Here is a 20,166-nt window from a genome sequence, read left to right on the forward strand (position 1 = left end):
GAGAGTCAGGCAAAGTCAAGAAACTGCTTTCATAGCAAGCCAGGAGTCAAGGCTGGAATCATGGTAAGCCAGGAGTTGAGATCAGAGGTCCAGGTAAGTCAGCTACCCAAGTCAAAGTCAGGGCATGTCAGGAGTCCATGTCAGGAGTTGAAGCCTGGGTGCAATAGGAGTTGAAGCCAGAAGTTCTGGTAAGCAAGTCAAGGAGTAGTAGAGAGGTCAGTAGCTGGACAGTATTTTTGTCTGGGGCCTGCTGGGTACAGCCTGTTTCCTGTGGCCTCAGAGAGCTGGTTACCCTTATTTTCCAAATACCCTAGGACACTGATTGAAGCTTGTTATAGTCAGGGCCTGATTCCCTGATATCTTATAATTAGATTGGAACCAGCTGGGCCCTGATGTTAGTTCACTGCACACCCTTGGAGGGAGGCAGGGAGAGCAGAAGACCATGGGATATCGGGTGTACACCCAAAAGAAGTGTACAGCTTTTCAAGTTAGATTGAGAGGAGGAAAATCTTCCCAATAGGTATCTAAACCAACTTTGTTGCAAAAGAGCAAAGTTGCATTCTCCAGAAAACTCTTTAAGGCTGTATGTTCTCTTTGTGTGTCAGGAGTAAAGTTTTTCTCCTAGCACAGATAGAATACAAATTCAAGGCCTTAGCCTAAGGAGGCTTGAAGCTATATATTCCATTTCCCAGGAGAGTGCCAACTCACCAAGCTATGAAATATGGGGGAACAAACATAAGCATTTTCAGGACTCTTTCTATATTTTACATTTATCTGTCAAAAAAACTGTAGTAACTCTGGCAACGTGTACTGATACACAGAATCCCACCTCCACCACCCTTCCCTTACTACCAACAACCCCATCTGAGAGTTAAAGTGGGATGGGTACTGCATTTTGTAGTGAATTTATTGTAACTGGTATGAGTTCAGCACCTCCCTTCAAGGCATTCTGGATCCTGAGAGGATAGGAGGCACCAGGTGTGCAGCTCCAAATCAGGTGCCTAAACTTCAGGGATGGCTGGGAGATCAGACATACTCTATTGAGGAACTGTAGGCATCTCCAGGTTCAATGCCTAGGTACTCTGGGTTACCCTTTGGAGGCACTTAATTCTCCCTTTTTACTGTATAGGAGCTGTAGAAGCTTAACTCTGTTTGGATCACCACCTTGGGGTAAATGGCCTAATTTGTAACTTCTTTGAGAATGATCCCAGGGTGGCCCAAAAAGACCACAAATCAACATAATAATCAAACTGCTTGGAGAGCTGAAACAAGATGATAATAAAACTGTCACACCCTTTAGAAAAATCGCATCACCACACAGCAAAGAAAATCCCAGCCTCATTTCACTTTTAAAACTTAAAATACACATATATTTAATAGCCTTGATCTTAAAATTTTATTTTGAAATTAAAAATATCTCTTCCTTTCCCCCACAAAATGTTAAAAAAAAAATTGAAGTGCCATTAGAAAAAAAAATGTAATTTGCTTAAAAAGTCATCAACATTTGCATTCTCATTGGAAAAGACATTTTGACAGAAAATTTCTGATCCAAATTATTAGGATTCATGTCCTTACAAAACTCACTCTGCTATTATATCTGCAGTATATTCCTCCATGGCTTAGTGAAGTGAGGCCAGGCCTGGCAAAAGTCGTGGCTGCATTTATGTCTGGCCCTTGCCTGTAAGTTCCCTGTCTGTAAAGCTCCTGGTGTCCTTCTCATTTCCACGCCTTGCACACCCATGCAGAGTGCTGGCCACAGTCTGTCCTTCAGACTGCAGAGACATCCATGTGGAGATCTCAAGCCATGTATTCCCCCCACCAAGACATCAGCTACAATCCAGCTAATGGTTTCAAGTCCCATGGCTTCAGCATGAAGTTATTAAATCACAGCCTCTATCACAGAAACTCTCCAGGTACTGAAGTCACAGTTTGTTATCAGAGCTTAGGAAAGTTTGCAGAGTTACATCTATTGGAAGATTTGTGTGCTTATAGTTTGTTTTAATAGACTCTTGATACTTTGGGAGTGAACTTCTAGGTAAGTGAAAGAAGGATTTTGCATTTTGTGAGAAATTCTGCGATTTTGATTTAATTTTTCCTGAAACAGAGAGAAATAGTTATAATAGTTTTAATTTCCTGGAAAATGAATTTAAAAAAAAAAAAAAATTAATGTTATCATACTTCTCTTTAATAAATGACTATCTTCACCTGGCTGCAATATCTGTTCCCTACTGTTCTACTGCCACTGCTAGTCAATTTGAAAGACATGACAAAGGATGAGGAGTTAGTAACATGGCCTTTTGTTCCGTCTCCATCATACCAGCTAATGGCACATACCTGTGGTTATGCCCTGCAAAGTGGGAAGCTCCGATCAGTTGATACTTCCCTTTGCTACCCTAGGAGAAATGTATTAGGGCAGCACCCTCACAACAAAATGTTACTAACCATGAACCGTTAGTAGGCAGAGACTGATGAGGTATGGACTGATAACGCACTCAAAACATGTGTTTAGTAGAAAGACTGTAAAAGCAACTAGAAAAAAAAAGAATATATTGTCATTTATGTTGTGAGTCACTGATTGTTTTGAGTCACTTTTCTGAAAGGAAGGCAAATTCACACCCTCATGAAGAAACCTAAGTAATGTCATTAGGATTTGTAACCTTAAGAACGGCATACTATATACTTAACCTACTGCCAAAGGTAGGTTTCACATGGGTCTTCAGCTTGCTGGTAACAAGCCACACAGAAACCGCCTAGGGAGGGGAAAAAGACAGTCGTTTTTTTTTCTCTGTGCACTTCAATGCAACTAAAATGTGTCTAGCGGAAATCAGAGTTACAGTAAAGTATTAGGTTTCTGAATCTCTTATCACTACATCCCCTCCCACCTTTTAGTTCACATACCTACGAACACAACGTTCTGTGCTGCTGTTCCCGAGAGCACCAGTGCAGACTCTTGTTAGTTCTTCAATAACATCAGTGCTGTAATTGAACTGCAATGTAACAGAATTGAGAGTCAAACAGGATGCTTCTCTAAAGCTGTAACTTTAGCTACACTAACTATAAATTCTGCATAGGAATGGATGTCCGGGATCTTTGTGGGGCTATATGTTCTGTGTCTCTGTGTGTATGTGTGCGCATGCACGTGTGTGTGTGCACATACACCCTTATACATTAGGCCATGCAAAGTTCACATAGATTAAAAGAAAAACTTACTGACTTATTGTAAAACTGCCTCGATCACACATAGTCTGAACACCACTTGTTATAACAGCAGTTACTTGTCCTATAGTAAAACAAAGTATTGTTGATTCTTTTATGTTTTCTCATTTTTCAGTAACTGAAAATATCAAGGCACACAAAGGACACTACACACCAGGCCTTCCCCATTTGTCATAGAATCTATTCCACTTCTATCTATTTGGGTTCACAGAAATAGGACTGTGACAATGGGAAACGAGACATCACTGTTGGGCTTGCATGTGAGCTGTGGCAGTAATGGTTAGAAAAAGATACGGAAGGTGCAGCTCTAAACCACGGGGAGCACTCAGGGAGTGACTGGATGCAGCAAAGACCATGCTTGGGTATATGTCATGTTAGAAGTAAGTAATGGTGTTTAGATACAAAACATGAACTCGCTAAACCCAAATTTTCCTTGTTTTAATGAGAAGAATGAATAAAACAACAAAACCGTGGACATAATTTGAAATGATTCCTTGATAAAGGTACAATGTCTCCACTCCCAACGAACAGGCAAGTAAAATGGACAACAACTACATGAATCCAGTTTCCTGTAAAGTTCTGAAGTCTAGCAGAAATATCTCTATTCACTTATTAGCTCTTAAAATTAGGCAGAGGGGAGCAATCTCAGTGAGGCTTAGGAGGAAAAATCCAATGGGGCAAACAGATATAATAAAGAGATGTTACTTTTAAGGCCCTTACAAAAGAAAAATTTCAATGGGTTTAATTTAATTTCAAGAGGATTTTCAAGAGCTAGCATTGTGTAGCTTTTTAACAAGTCTTACCTTATCATAAGCATAAAGCTTCTTTTTTAATATATATCTTTTGAGATTTTTCAAAGCAACGAGTTTCCTTTAGAGAGGTTTCCATATGCCATGCCCTATGAAAAAGAAGCTGCTGCTGCTACCTATAAGGTCAAGAAAGAGCAATGTAAATATTCACAATATTCTCAGACAGGGGTTACAGTGCAGGGAATGACTTCTAGTTACACAATAACCTAATTCAAGTGAAAAAATAAAATCCTTTTAATTATGTATTTCGAAGAAAAATTGGGTGGTGTTCCAGAACAGCTAAGCAAAAGAAGCATTGATTTTTCGGTGCTTACATTTCCTTTAAAATGCCACAGATTTTGATATATGTTAAACTTTTTAGACAATCTTGATGTAAATTTAATTCAGTTTTGCATTAAAAGGACACTTTACTCACCTTGTTACAGCCTTAAAACTGCCTGCAGCAATCACCAGAGGGGTCACCCTTAAAATTCAACATTTTCCAACAAACACATCATAGTTTGTCCAAAGCCAGAATGTGCCCCTATGAGTAGAGAGCAGGAACACACACAAGTTTTGGTCCCTCTGCAGCAGGTTCCTCTTCCTGTTTCAAAAAATTGACCCTAGCTAAAGAAAGCCAAAGTTTGAATCACAAAACCTGCATGCAACAGCTCAAGGCCTCTCCAGTTTCAGATCCAAGTCCCCTATGGAATTTATTTGGAGGCTGCCTAGAAATCCCATGTTTGCCACTGTCCAAGATCTCCAAACCAGGGAGTCCCCACCACATAAGGGTCAGGCCCTTTGGCTATGTTACTTGTCATAAAAAAAAAAAAAAATCTCTTTTGTGGCCATGGAGATGCCATATACATCGTATTGGCCCTACCTGTGGCCCATACACTCTGTTCCTCGATCAGCTGTTTTATCCCAAGTGGATATCTGTATCCATGGGATCCAGAGAAACAAGAACATGTCTGTTTCTGTGGCAGGGCACCAGTGGTACCTGCCACGTTAAGGGCTAGATCAAATACTCAGCAGGTGTTTGATTACAGTGGCCATTTTAGAACTCTGGCCTCCTATATAAACAAGAGCAGTTTGCTGTTGGGAGCCAGGCAAGAGACATTGCCTGGCTGAGCTGCTGCATGGGAACATCTTGCAGGCAGGAGCAGGAGGCTCTGGTCCTGGGTATGACCTAAAACTGCACTCTTCCATAAGTGGGTGCTCTGGTTGGGCTCCCAGTGGCACAGGAATCTCTAGGAAATGCCAGGCCAGTTACCACCCCAGTGAAAGGTGGGTAGGGGTGCTTTAACCCCAGCCCCCACCTTTGGGTGGGTTCTATGTTCCATGTAATCCAGGGAGGCCAGGTAAGCTTCTTGAAGTGCCTGAGTCTGCTGGGGTGATTAACCCTGCGGGGCCAAGTGCGCTTTGTGAAACATCTGAGCCAGGAATGGGGGACCCTGATCCCTAAGTGCAGGCAAGGGGCTTAGACCTAACCCGAGGGACCTGACTGGTCAATGCTGGGGCAGGACCCAGATAGGGGTCAAAAGGGCCAGGGGCCCACTGTGAGAGATGCAGAGAAGCTTGGGGTCCCAACTGGCCTGAGACAGGGCCAGGGCTTAAAGGGAAGCCAAAGGCCCCAGGGAAAGGGGCCAAGGCTAATGGGCTAAGGGGACAGTTGAGTTGGTTGCCTGAGATGCCATCTGCAAGGCTTGAACCATGGTGTATGGGTGGAATGGAGCCATGGATATCACCTCCCAATATCTGGTTGTATAATGGGCAGCCTCCCGCCTAATTATTACATCAAGGCATGGCAGAATAGAGACGTGGGTGACTGACCCATAGACAGGGGCAGGCCTGTGCTTGCACCAGGCATGAAAGCTTGCCCTTCTCACAGTTTCATATAGAAAGTAAAGTTTTCTGTTTATGAGGAAGGTGGAAGATGTGCACAGAAGATGGCATTTACATACTGCTCAGCAAGTCATCATTCATTTGGATTGTATTTATTCCTGTTTAAATATGTAAGACAACTGTGGTAATCTCAGATACTCCTAAACCTTTGTCTATCTAATAGCTGCCACTATACGCAAGATGGGTACTTCCATAACTTTTTCATCTTGAAAAGTGCAATGACTTATGTAATGCTTTAGCAAGACCAGCTCTGAATTGTGCCATGCTGTCAGTTCCTAAATTGCTACTTGCCAGATATAATTCTGTGAGAACCTTGTGCCATCATCCAGGAGACCACCAAGACATTCCCACAGGCAAATGTGTGTCTCTTTCCATTAGTAACATTTTTCAATGTACTACCAAGGAAAATGGAATTTGTGGTAGGCTCAGACTTCCTACAGGAATTTACAGGAATTTTCACATTCTGAACTAATCACAAGAAATGACCCAACCATTTAAAAATGTGATTCTAGTAGGTCACTGCATATTCAGTTGGCTGAATTGGTGCAAAATTTAGCTGTGCTCTGCAATGACTTCTGATAATTGGAGCTAACTAAAGTATTTTGCAAGAAAAGTGAAACTTACGATGCTGAATTTTGGCTTTTTGCCAGCTATGTAAAAAAAGGAAGCATGAAAAAAAAATAAATACACTCACTAGTTCTTTGCAATTTTCAACAGTGAAATTTACTTTTTGTGAAACAAAAACAGTTCTCTAAAGTTTACTGCAGAACTGTGTGCAATGTATGCTATGTTCTGTGCATAATTCCTATATGTAAATCCTGATGCACAGAATAGACCCATGAAGATCAAAATTGTCTGGCTTAATGTTTCTTGTACTCATGTGTATACCATGACAGAACAAAAATACCATGGACTTGATGTAAAGCTGAATGGGCTAAAATTAGTAAACAACAGGTGGCCAAAATTTTTACACTCAGGAAATCTCTATCTTCCCCTCTTTCCCACCTTCCCTCTTATCACCACACCATCTCTTGCTTTGGGGATACTTTAAAAAAATCCAAAATTAGGTTCAGAAGGGAAAATTAAAAAAAAGGGACAAACAGCAGCTACGCTTAGAACTTTGTTTCCCTCCTATCAATGTAGGGCTTGTCTACACTGCAGTAATAGTATGTCACAGCACTGGATGTGCTCAATACACCCTACCTACATAAGTCTGCAGGCATACTTCAGACCCAAAGGGTTGCTCTGGTTCAGACCCAGACACAAGCATAGGCAAACTGGGCGGCTGCCTAGGGCCTGGACAGAAAGGCAGCCCGAAAATGGGGAAAAAAGAATTACAATTGCAAAAAACAAGTTTTAATATTGCACATATACAAGACTGGCCATGTTATCAATTGAGAATGAACTATTCAAAGACACCAATACCACAGATGTGACTTTTGCAGCAAAAAAAATCAGTACCTCTAGTGAAGGGGGAGTCCAATACTAAACGTTCGCCCAGGGCTGCCAGGACTCTAGGTACGGCACTGGTATGGCCTCGCTACCCACTGCAACTCTCAGGTCTTCTGGAAACTGAGGGCTCAAGAGCAAGCTTGGAGTAGCCTTACTGATGTCTTTCCAAGGTGGAACATCCATGCAGACTAGGGTAAGCAAGGCATGCTCAAGCCTTCTTGTGCTGGGATCTTCTCCACAAACTCCTCTAAGACCAGTTTAGGCTAGACATAAAGAAAAACTTCTTTACCGTGTGAGCCCCCAAGGCCTGGAACAGACTCCCCCCAGAAGTGGTGCAAGCACCTATTCTGGACACTTTAAAGAAACATTTGGATGTCTGTCTTGCTGGAATCCTTTGACTCTAGCTGACTTCCTGCCCCTTGGGTGGGAGGCTGGACCTGATGATCTTACAAGGTCCCTTCCAGCCCTAACGTCTATGAAATCATCAGTGTACACATCAGTGTAAACAAGCCCTTTGGAAGTAACAAAAGGAGAAAAAAAAATACAGCTTTCATAAGGGCTGACTCAGCCATAGCAATATTTAGTTTATTAAAACAAAGAATGGGAATGCAATCTCTGCCTATGCCAAAGATTGTGACTTATCTTGCAAAAACTTTTGTTTCACAAAGACTGTATCAGTTTTTTCTCCTTCACTGCTGGTGCATGTAACTTACTATTCTCCCTATAACAGGGGGCCTACTCGGGGCTGATCTCCATGTGGCCCGCCCACCTGTTCCTGGGCTAACCGCCCACCTTCTTGCCCGCCACGCCTTGATGTTAATTGATTAATAGATGTCAATTAAGTGGGAGGCTGCCCATTTTCTGCCCCGATGCCAGGGGGCGCGAGTTGTGGCTCCTTTCCTTCCTTACACCACAGCCCAAGCCTTGCAGATGACATCTCGATATTCCTTTAATCACTGGCCCCTCACTGGGCCCCAGAATCCTCTTATCAAACCCCACCTAGATTCCTCCCATCAGGTGGTCTCTTCTGCCATCATACCGGGCAGCATAGCTCCCTGAGCTGGTACCCCTCCGGGTGTGGTCCCCCCACCAAGACCTTTGGCTCTTCTAGCCCTGGCCCACCTCCAGGCCAGTCAGGACCCCAGGCCTTCAGCTCTTGGGCATCCCTCGTGGTGGGCCCCTGGCCCGTCGACCCTTCCAGTCCTGGCCCCAGCATGGGCCAGTCAGGGGAAATTCAGACAGGCCTGAATCTATGGTCCTTTTCTCATTCGCTGAAGGTCCACTCTCTGGGCCCTCCAAAACAAAGGGTAACCCACCCATTTGTGGGGGTAGGGGTTAAGGCGCCCCAACCCACCTTTCACCGGGGTGGTAACTGATCTGGCATTTCCTGGGGGCTCCCACATGACTGGGAACCCCACCAGGACACCCACTCCCAGCAGGGTGCAGTTTTAGGTCATGCCCAGGACCAGAAGCCTCCTTACCAACCCCTACAGCTCCTCCCTTACTTCCTGATGATATCAGCAGCCCACTGGCCAGGCGATGTTGTTGCCTGACCCCTCACAGCAAAACTGCTGTGTTTATATGGGCAGCCCCAGTTCCAAAACGGCTGCCCTAATCAGGCACTTGGTGGTTGCCAGCTCCAGGCCCTTAAAGTGGCAGGCACAACCAGTGCCCTGCCACACTCCCTCAAAATCATTAGTCTCATCTTCTCTTGCAAAAATAAAAAAAATGAACAATTACTCCTCTCATTACTGTTATCTATTTGCACGAGATTTTACAACTGGTGCTGCTCAAAATTCACAAAACATGACTGAAATTTATGGACAAAAGAAGCAAATTTATGGACCATCCATTTATCACAGGATGTCAAATTAATGAAGAGGACTCTGTAAAGCTAATTTGCTTTTTCCCCCATTCAGATGAACACAGAAGTATACACAAGACTACAAGTCCCAAAGTTCAGTTGGGATGTAGAGAAAACATTCAATTATCTTCCCTACCAAGCTTTTGTTACTCTCAGGAGAGGTATCTTTAATGTGAAGTGCAATTTTCTAATCTACTATGGATTTTCCCATGAAAAAGGAACAAAAGATTTACCACTAAATGCATGTCAACAACATTTCTATTCAAAATGAAACTCACATTAGAAAGGGGTTTTCTGTTTTTCTGTGCCATGGAAAGAAGCAAAGCTAATTACTTAGGCCAAGTACAGGCATTCAAGAAGCCCAAGGTGGAAGCTCTCTAACTTTTCAGATTTACTCTAGACCAAGCTGAGCAGACAGCAGAAACTCTTACATACCTCCCAATGTACCCCACCAGCTGCTGAAGACTCCCAAATGGAATCAAATGTCTGACATCCCCCCAGTTGGCTGCTGGCCATGGGCCACGACAATCCCAACCTTCTGCCTTTGTGATCTGCAAATGCCTTTGTTTCCTGCTTTCTGCACGCAAACAAGCAGGGAGGTGCAGGACCTGCAGCAGGTCCTGCTGGTTGCCTTGTGTGAGTCTCTCTGGAGGCTGCAGGACATCATGGCCACCTACCTGGACCTGATGTGGCATTGGCTTGCCATGACATGTGTCCTCATTGCCACAAGCCACTAGCCAGCCAGCTTGTGCATGGCTACCCAGATCACCCTAAGCCTGCCACGTGTGTGTGTGAACCCAAGTGCCCTACATACACACACAGAACCCAGGTGTCTGGGACCATTCCCTCGGATAACAGAGAGGGCATTATGCTCCCAGGTTCCCCAATTTCATTGGCAATTCATTGCCCCTCACAATCCTTGTCAGGTGTCCAGTCTACCCATTGTCTACCACTTCCTGTCTAGACTCATGAGGCCCTTATGGGGGCAGCTGGACCACCAGAAGGAGCATTCCAGCTATTGACTGGGCCTGACATCAGGAGCACATGGGATCAGGGAGTGGGTGAACACCCAATGCGTGTGACCCCAGCTTCACACAGCAGCAAGTGGTTCCGATCCACAAAGTCCCAGCCAACTACCTCCTCACCTGCATGGACTGGGAGCCATCCAAGGATGAGTAGGGCTGGAGGGCTTTGAGTACCTCCACCCTGGCAGTGAGGCACTGCGTCCTGGGCAGTGCTGCCCACAACCCAGGCTGGTCAGGCACTATTTCCTTTCCTGTTCCCTCTCCCAACCCCCTCTAAGGGCACACAACAGGATGCAGGAGAATGCAGCCCAAAGAAAAGACTGTCCTCATTTTAATGAAAGTATGAAGCTGCCAAACTTTAGTGTATTTATTTAAAAAAAACGATGAAATACTGATCATGGGTCAGCAGCTCCCATGCACCATATATCCTGTTCTGGTCCACCCCACCCCCCAGCATCTCCCAATCGATACACAGTTTGGAGCACTTCCCTTCAAGTGTCATCAAGCTCCCCCACTCTAACCCCCCTTGGGAGCTCTGGTCATGTCACCCCAAGGAAAAGTCCCAGAGCAAGGCTCACTATGCTGTGTGGGGCTACATGTCATAGATTTCATAGACATTCAGGCTGGAAGGGACCTCGGAAGATCATCAAGTCCAGTCCCCTGCCCAAAGGGCAGGAAGTCAGCTGGAGTCATAGGATCCCAGCAAGACAAGCATCCAATTTACTCTTGAAGGTGTTCAATGTAGGTGCTTGAACCACCTCCGATGGCAGGCTGTTTCAGACCTTGGGGGCTCGGACAGTAAAGAAATTCTTCCTTATGTCCAGCCTGAAATGGTCTTGCAGTAGTTTATAACCGTTCGATCCCTTGGGGCGCTCTGGTGAACAAACGTTCCCTGAGATACTGGTGGTCACCCCGATAAACTTGTAGGTGGCCATCAGATCACCCCTGAGCCTACGCTTTTCCAGGCTAAAGAGCCCGATGGCTCTCAGCCTGTCGTTGTAAGGTCAGTTTTCCTGACCTCTGATCATGTCTGTGGCTGTTCTCTGGACTCTTTCAAGCTTCTCCACATCCTTTTTGAATTGTGGAGCCCAAAACTAGACGCAGTACTCCAGCCGCAGCCTCACCAAGGCCAAGTACAAGGGGAGAATGACATCCCGGGACGTGCTTGAGAAGCATCTATGGATGCAAGCCAGCATTTTGGTCACTTTACTAGCCGCAGCATCACATTGGAGGCTCATGTTCATCTTGTGGTCAATGATGACCCCCAAGTCTCTTTCTTCCATAGTGCTAGCCAGCGTACCACTACCAAGCCTATAAGGATGCTGCAGGTTTTTCTTCCCAAGGTGGAGAACCTTGCATTTTTTGGTGTTAAACACTATCAGGTTCTCATCTGCCCATTTGCTGAGCCTGTTCAGGTCAGCCTGGATCACCCACCTATCTTCTGGTGTGGATGCTTTGCCCTGAAGTTTGGTGTCATTAGTGAACTTGGCCAGTCCACTTCTGACTCCAATGTCCACATCATTAATGATGATGTTGAACAATAAGGCTCTGTCCTTGGACCCATGAGGGACCCCACTGGTCACAGGACACCATGATAATTGACTTCCATCAATTACTACCCTCTGGGTCTGACCCTGGAGCCAATTTCCCAGCCAGCGGATCATGGTGGACCCAAGGCCACAAATGGCCAGTTTCGCCAAGAGGTGATCATGGGATACCAGATTGAAGGCTTTTCTGAAGTCAAGATATATGACATCAATCTCTTCTCCCTTGTCCAGGTGATAGTCTTTCCCAACACAGCAGCCTGAGGCCTATGGTCTGGGAAGCAGTTCGGATGCCACTCAGGGGTGTCATAGCTAGATCCTCAGTCTCTGACCCTGTATATAAATTCCTTATCCTGGTGCTGTGACTGTCAGCCCTGTAGTGCTAAGGTGGCCTCCCTCACACAGCAGGTGACTGTCTGCTGATCTCATTCCTGGACTCTTGCGGTACATTCCTGGGCCTAGGCAGCTCATTTAAGTGCTGTGGTAGCACAGGTGTAAACAGTCACCAGCCCATCTATTCCCACATCAAGGATCGCATTTGTTCCTTATTCCGTCAGCACCATCTACACACACCTTATGCACTCTGCATGTGTCTGGGCAACCGTCCTGGATTCAGCATCTTGCCCTCTATGACCGGGCAAGTTGCACATAAACACAGAGTCTGCAGACAAGGGAGACACTGAGTGAGCTATGGTGAGTCCCCTAACCAGACCCTTTCCCCTGCCTGTGCAGTTGCTTGGCACTGACCACACCAAAGAATGCCTGGGTCCCATCTTCCAGCTGGGAAAACCAAGATGGCTGTGTTTTAGCTCCCTGCTGTGGAAGACAGGATACCTGGGAACCCAAGTGTCTGGGCCTGGAGGGAGGAGCCTTTCTGGTTCTCTGGGAGGCGAGAAAAGGAGGGAGTGGTGGGGTTATTTGCTAGGGGGAATTTTTACCATTCCTGCTGTGCCATACCTGTAGCAGTACTCATATGTAGGTGCTCTGCCAAACTGTGCTGTGGCAATGGCGCCTGGAGGCATGTCACCAAAAACCCACACTTGTGACCGTTTGTTACACCTCAGCTATGGGAATTGAAATAAAGCTTTCAGTGTCTGTTTGGGGGCTGGTTCAGATTAAATGGTTCCACGTCAATGCACTGGTGTCTCTGAGGAAAGCAACATGTCCCTAATGGATAGGGCAGTCAGCTGTCAATTAACCAGTTTTATGCTCCCATTCACTGTAACACAGACTGATAATCCCCCAGCTACAGTACCAACCCTGGCACCTCATTTTCATTCCAGGCCAGTGGTGTGAGGGTTGGGGTGGGACAGGCAAGTTGAAAAGCGTGGGTCAAGGGGAAGCATCAGTAAATCAGTATCATCACTCTTCCACCTGGACAATTGTTGAGCCACATTTGACCTTTTCCTCACCTATAAACATCACATTTAGAAGGTGAGCAGTAAAGTTTCTGCATGGGTAGCTGCCTTAAGACATTAAGCTAGCTTGACATGGGGTGCCAGCTTGTAAGTGCTTAGAACCACCTCACTTGCCATGGTATATGCCCCAGTAGACTATTGTACTCCTGTACAGTCCAGAAGTTCTCATAGCAAAAAGATCAACAATGTACATTACGGTGCAAAGAGACTCGTAACAGGCTGCACAACTTACATACACAGATGTATTCCCTGTACTCTTGGACATTAGGCTATGTGGAATAAGAAGATAGACCCTAACCACTACCGTGCTGCCAGGTTTCTGGGCCTGTGGAGAGCCCAGCAGGCCAGGCAATGTGGCCCTATGTGTTGTGCTAGATTTAGTTAAGGGCTGAGGTGAATGGCAATGAAATAATCAGTCAGACTAATTTGGTCTGAAATCTATTCCTAAAGCACTTTATACCAACACCAAACCTGATGGTGCCTAGGTAGGGTGCCAGGTTGATATTGAGGTGCTCAAGTGACCCAGAAGTGCCCAAGTGTGGGGTCCAGGTGGGGTGCCTGGGTAACCCAGCAGTGCCCAGGTGATCCAGCAGTTCCTGGGTGGAGGGCAACTCATTCAAGAACTGCTAGGTCACCTAGGCACCAATTCCCACACAACCACACCATTCGTTGCCCGCCCCACACACACACTCCACAACTCCATTAGCATGCAGGCCCACACACAGTCTCCACATCATTCCCAAAAACTCTCTCTCTCTTTCTGTTCCCAACATATACATTCCACCGCCCCATTCCTATCCACACACACACCGCGGCACTCCATTCCTTTTCCATGCGTGCATGTAGAGAGAGAGAGAAAGAGAGTACTGTGTTTGGGCTAGGATTGTGGGTGAAAATCCTTTTTGGGTAAGCCCAAAACACATATCACAGCCACTGGGAAACTCTCCTGAGGAAACCTGGGCTGGACACTGCATAACCTGAAGCTCAGTTTTGGAGTGCTAGCCTGCCTCCTAACAGGCTCCAGGCCTGTATGCTGGATCCCAGACATGGCCTCCAAACAGGGCCTATGGCCATTACCAGGATTAGAATTGTTGATCCCTTTGTCTGTATTTAATGCTGTTGACCTTTCCCAGTAATGCCCCCTCCCTCCCCTCCTCCTCTTCTTGCTTTCTCTGTCTTTTGTATTCTAAGCACTTTTTGTATTTGATACATTGTTCTGAGAGTGTCCTTTCAGAGTACATCATAAAATGATATCTGGCTTACAAAAACACACACACATACACATATCTGACTTAGTCTACAAGGTGCAAATCTTCCCTGCCTTCTGCCTGATTTCAGACTAACAGCTACAGTTCTCTTGAGATTAAAATCCTATACTTGACAAGGCTTCTGTGTCAAATCTTAGTTGTTGGGTTTTTGTTTTTTTGTTTGGTTTTTTTGGGGGGGGAGAGGGGGCAGGGATTAGCCAGATTTCAATTTCTCCGTCCATACTCAGATAATATACTTCTTTGTATTTAAGGCCTTCCTTTAACGTAAGGGTGGCAGAATTATCAAAAGCTGTAATCCTTACAAATGCCCAGATGGGATAGCTGGAATCTGCATACTGAGCAATAATACCAGACAGTGACTCATATATTTAGACGTTGACATCTGATGCCAAATGAAAGAAGAGGAAGTGAGACCCTGGAACTGTGCCAAGGCTACATAGAGATATTTACCACACCCAATCTAGGGTGTCACGACTTATTTTAAAATGCATGATTGAAGACCAGGAGCAATTTGTGCAGACATTTGTGGTGCCAGAAGCCACACCAAGAACTTGGTGGAACTAATTCAGGATGGGTAGAAGGACAGGCAGGATCAGCAGGGGTTAACAGATCCTAGGGGAGGGAGTGTCAATGGGTCCAGGGGGTGTTAGCAAGATTGGCAGGGGATGAAGGTCCACGGTGGGGGGTTGGTGGGTCCATCCAGGGGTACAGAGGTCAGGGGAATAAGAAGATTCAGGGTTGTGGAGGGATGGGGAGGTGTCAGGAAGAGCACAGCTCCAGGGTTGTGGTGAGCAGCTGAACTTTCCCAACCCTAGGGTGAACAAACTTAGTTTGGGCTGGCTATTTTTGGCCTGATTTACAATCCCCACCCCTCCACCCCAGAACATCTGCACAGATAGATGGACCTAACCCTAGTTAGGTCAACCTAATGCAACATCTTCAAATACCCCAAGTTTACCAGTAAAAACAACATCTAGTTCACTCTTCAATACATGTACATGAGTATGAATTACTGGTTAACCTAGCTTGTTCAAATGACACTTAAGTGATTTTTCTTCTCCTGCTGTACGTAAAATGTTTGACTTTGTGTGAGATTTAAGAGTACAGCAATAAGTTGCAAGCTTTGTCAGAACATAGTATCACTAGTAAGAAATAAAGATGACTATCTGAGAGTCAAACAGGATGTGGTAGGAGTCAGAGAAAAAGAAGAGGCCCTTTATTGGGAGAAGAGGTGGGAAATGATACAGAGAAGAAGAACTACACTGGGAAAAGAAGTTTTATTTAAAATGAAACATTAAGAAAAGGAAATAAATAAAAATAACTTATCAGCTCTTAAGTTTATTCAGAATTTACATGAAGGAAAATTAACCAAGTTTTTAAAAAAAAAAATACTATAATTCTCCCTAAAGACCAGTATTTCATTGTGCTGATTTATCATGTGACAACTGATAGAAATGAGAGTTTTCTTTACTGTCCATCTAGCTTGCATATCTGGATTATGCTTGGGGAAATTTGTAAAATACAGATTAGGGACTCAGTTCCTATTGACGTGCCTTGGAGCTGGTGCTTTATTTGCCTTTAAAACATTCCTCATTTTCATCAAGGCCCATAATATATCATATAACAAAATATATGACACAGGGCCCAAAATTTACATGATTATATGATTGACTGCAGGATGTTAAGGTTTTTTTAAATGCTTTTAATTTAAAATTTCCTTTTATGATACAGAAGAAAACATATTTTAAAAGACCAGCATAAGATCAGCAGTCTATCCAATAGATACAGCATGAGACATGCTACAAGCCAGCTAAAACTAAAAGCATACTATTTGAGATCCAGTTTTGGTGTGCATAAAGATATTCAGATTTGAACATGCAAAATGCATTTCCGCCTGCAAATCATGCAGTTGAACCTCAAGCTGCTAAGTTTCAATATAAATGTAGTGTGTGGAATTTAAGGTGTCACTACTGCAGTCACTGCTGTGGTAGCAGCTTGCATAGACATACTCCATCTAGAAGCTGGGTATCTTGCATAACTAGTCTAGTCACTACTATGCAGTCATACCGTGAGAGAATTCACACCAGAAAACCTGTGCAAATTAAAACCTGTGCATAAGGTATATTCCTAATGCACCAGTATAAGGGCATTTTCAAAATATGCTACATATGCTAAGATTTTTACATAAGCATATTCATTTAATAGTTGCATGTGTTCTAAACAGATTTTAACATTTATTTATGCAATCTTAATTGTTCATTTGCATCCTTTTAAACCCTAAGGGTAAAATTCAAAACACAGATGAAATCATTGAAGTCAATGGAAGCTTTGCCATTGAAGTCACTGGCTTTCACCCTTAGGTTTTTATTTCAATGCTCTCAAATATACATCCATGTTCACAACGTTAATGCAGAGTTCAATATAATTTATGCTGATATTTTTATTATGAGAGAAAAATAAATTAATGCTTTTTTAAAGCGTGTTGTGGCTGGCAATGCATATTGTTTTAATGTTACAGACAAAGTCCCTCTGACATTAAATGCTGGTAGAAGTTGCAGAACTTTGCAGTGTTCTCTCTCAATATGATAGATTTTACTTCATTTGAAGTTGCTCTCTTTTAGTTAGAAAAATAATCATGGTGGCCTCATTGTGGTGTAACGAGGCATGCAGGTGTGCACAGTACCTTTCCTTGCTTAGACCTTTTTGAACAAAAAAACAAAAGGCACTAGCTCACACACACAAAAGTCCACTGCAGCTCGTCCTCTTTGACATGCTGCTGATTTTACTTCATCATTGAATCCGGGCTGTTGCTTTGAAGCTGTTGCCTGAACAAAATGTGCCACTTGGTAGTCATGGTAGCAAAAATTTTAAATAAGGGCTTTTTTTTTCCCATAACAGAACTGTTATAATAAAAAAGTGTGTATTTCAGAAAACATACCTGCAGCAGCCAGACAATGCATCAGTGACCTTCAGCCCAAGCCTACCTCAGCAGAAATGTTGCCTGCTACCCTCTTACATGAAGAACACTCTGTGAATTCTTGGACCACAATAAAAGATACTATAGCTCTGCTTTTACTGCGCAGTGAATTTAAAGGGCAGAGAAACTGAAAGGTTGTAGTTTTCATGTTGGTTAAAATTCAGTTGGAGTAATAGGCCAAGCCAATTGCTTTTGACAACAAAATAATTCAAACCATCTCAGATGTAACTTATACCCTGGCCCTGACCTCCTGGCTACAGACTGAACGCATCAGCCTCACAATATCTGTCCACCCTGGAAACATTTAATTTAGGCTGCTGCTGCTTCTGGCTAACCTGCAGATAAGCAGGGAGTCCTCTGAAAAGTCTTTCATCCCTCACATACCTCTTCATTACTGACTCCACAGCTAGGTCTGAGGGGGTGGGAAAGCGCTAGAATTATATTCAGTTCTTCTCCTTCTCAGTAGAGATAGACAGGCACAACTACTGAAAGCCTCTTTTAGCAATCTAATAAAATAAATGTGTACATTTAGGAAAACATACCTGCAACAGACAGACTTTTAGTAACTTTCAGCCCAAACCCACCTTGGCAAAAATGGAATTTCATTAAAAAGGACAAACGTACCTACTGTATATGTAGAAAGGAATCTCTTTTTAAAACTGGATTTCCTCTTGATCCAAAACAATTGCCTCTAAACATTAACGTTAGCCTCTGTCTTGCATCTATTTATGTGACAAGGACTGGCATCTGCACCAAGCTAAAAAAAGACATTAGAACTGCAGCACAGAAGAGTTTCTCTTTGGATCTGATGATGAAAGATTTTCTTGTTTAACATACTTTATTTCAATGATTTTTCAGTAACATGGAATGCACAGGAGACACGTGTTGAAAGCTGTTACCATCAGACAAGCTTGGAAACTGGCAACATAGATAGTTCTATGATACCATCTGCACAAGGACTTACCTAGAACCAAAATGTAAAGCCAGAAAAAAGGCTTAATCACTAACTTGTTTTGGCTGAGTCCAGGGCAATGCATACTTGCAGCATTTCTTACATGTTCAAAGACTGGCTTGCACAAGATACTCCCCTGATTTGACATTACCTCTTGCTTCCTTTTAAGCTTTAAGACTGAATTCCACTTGCCAATGAAAGCTCTGTTCATTTTTCCTTTCCTTTCCTACTTCTGTTTTTTTCTACCAGCCATACCATTCATAATGTGGTTTTGCTCATACAAAAGACTGTTGAAACCTCAAATTTGTATGTCATTTGTCCAGCTGACCAGCACTTCCTATTTTTTTTCAAACAAGATAGAGTCATCTCAAATACTTGCATCTGACTTTTTTTTTTTAATTGTGTCTGGTGTCTGCTGTCTTGCACAAATGTAAGTGGCATGTGATTTCAACAGCGGAGAGGAACAGAACTCTCACGTGATAGTTGGGTGGGAAAGAAGAGTCACACATGAGAAATATTATAACTTCTCAGGATAAGATTCAGTATGTAGATCCACACAGTGACAAAAGAAAACAGCCAACTTCCTTTTCAGACTCCCAGTGCTCCTGCAAATTGGAGCTCAGTAGAAGGGAGAAATAGGACAAGAGGTTTTTCTCTTTCCATTCTCCCTCAAGCCTGCAGCCACTTGGAAAAAAAAGAGATTCATAGCAACAATAGACACTCTCTCATAAAGGGCCACATAACAGCCTTGCAGCAAGCAAGCAGTACAGAAGAGCTGCCCTGGGGAGCACCAGAAAAGAAAAGGCCTCGGAGCCAGAGCCAATAGCAAAGACAGTCTGAGACATTATCATTGGAGCCAAATAAAACAGCTGAATGACAGTGTCAAATGACTCCTAGCATGAGTGCTAAGGGGAACATGCAAAGATGCCTTATTAAAAATATCTCTTCAAATACTTCCCGGTACAGCTTGATGGTAAATAATCAAAATCAGAGCTGTTGCTGCTTACTTGTGATTGGTGACTGAAACTATATCCTAGTCACTGTGTCTGTTCCCTAACTAAAATAGCATCTATGCATTTTCACTCACATTTGAGTACCACATATGTCCATTAGGCTTAAACTCAGGACCTCCAGACCTACGAACAGACCTGCTGAAGGGCTGCATCCTCCAAATGTGGCATGATAACATCTGGATTAGGCACAGTGGGAGATGAAGAGCATACACTGAACAGTGGGACTTTTTTCCACTTTGGCTTCTGCAAATTATTGTGTATGACTTTTTTGATTGGTTTTGTTTTTTTAATGAAGAACAACGTTCATGGCAAGTAAACATAAAGGGCCATACAAACAATCCCAGGTATTCAGCCAAGTCTACTTTGCTAGCCCTACCACTGACTCTTAGTACCCATGGAAAAATGTATTACAAGTAAAAGGCAATAAATAAAAAAAACCTGACTACCATTCACACTAATTGCGCTAATTAAATTCTGCCTCAACAACTCTGGCGTTTTGTTTTGTCTCTCTTGTTTCTGGAAAAAAAGAAAACTATGAGCAGTCTGAGAGTCATTCCCATATTTTCAATTTAATCCTGGGTAAACCTGTGTGTTACCCAGAGAAGGAAAGCGTGTCTCTAAAGCAAATTGTGGTTTTCCTGATTAGGCCCTTTGTTTTTTCTTGCACTGCAGCAATCTGGTTAAGACCAGGTTGACTTGGTGCAATCTAATCTAAATGGGTACTATAACATATGTTGACACAAC

At 43.7% G+C, this 20,166-nt stretch overlaps 1 long non-coding RNA gene across 2 annotated transcripts in view; it reads right to left on the reverse strand.

Annotated features, from left to right (window-relative positions):
• LOC109307051 overlaps positions 1-2,989 on the reverse strand; it is a 29,624-nt gene extending 26,635 nt beyond the window's left edge. The window contains exons 1-3 of one of the 2 annotated variants that reach the window (XR_002100150.1): positions 2,899-2,989; positions 2,690-2,750; positions 1,458-2,095 (exon numbers count right to left, since the gene is read on the reverse strand). This is a non-coding gene — a long non-coding RNA (uncharacterized LOC109307051). Of the gene's footprint in view, positions 1-1,457; positions 2,096-2,689; positions 2,751-2,898 lie in introns of those variants that run through there. The other variant, XR_002100151.1, reaches the window with a different exon arrangement.
• Between the last annotated feature and the right edge of the window lie 17,177 nt (positions 2,990-20,166).

Source organism: Crocodylus porosus, unplaced genomic scaffold, assembly GCF_001723895.1.
Source record: "Crocodylus porosus isolate Cpor-Errol unplaced genomic scaffold, CroPor_comp1, whole genome shotgun sequence".
Lineage (NCBI taxonomy): Eukaryota > Metazoa > Chordata > Crocodylia > Crocodylidae > Crocodylus > Crocodylus porosus.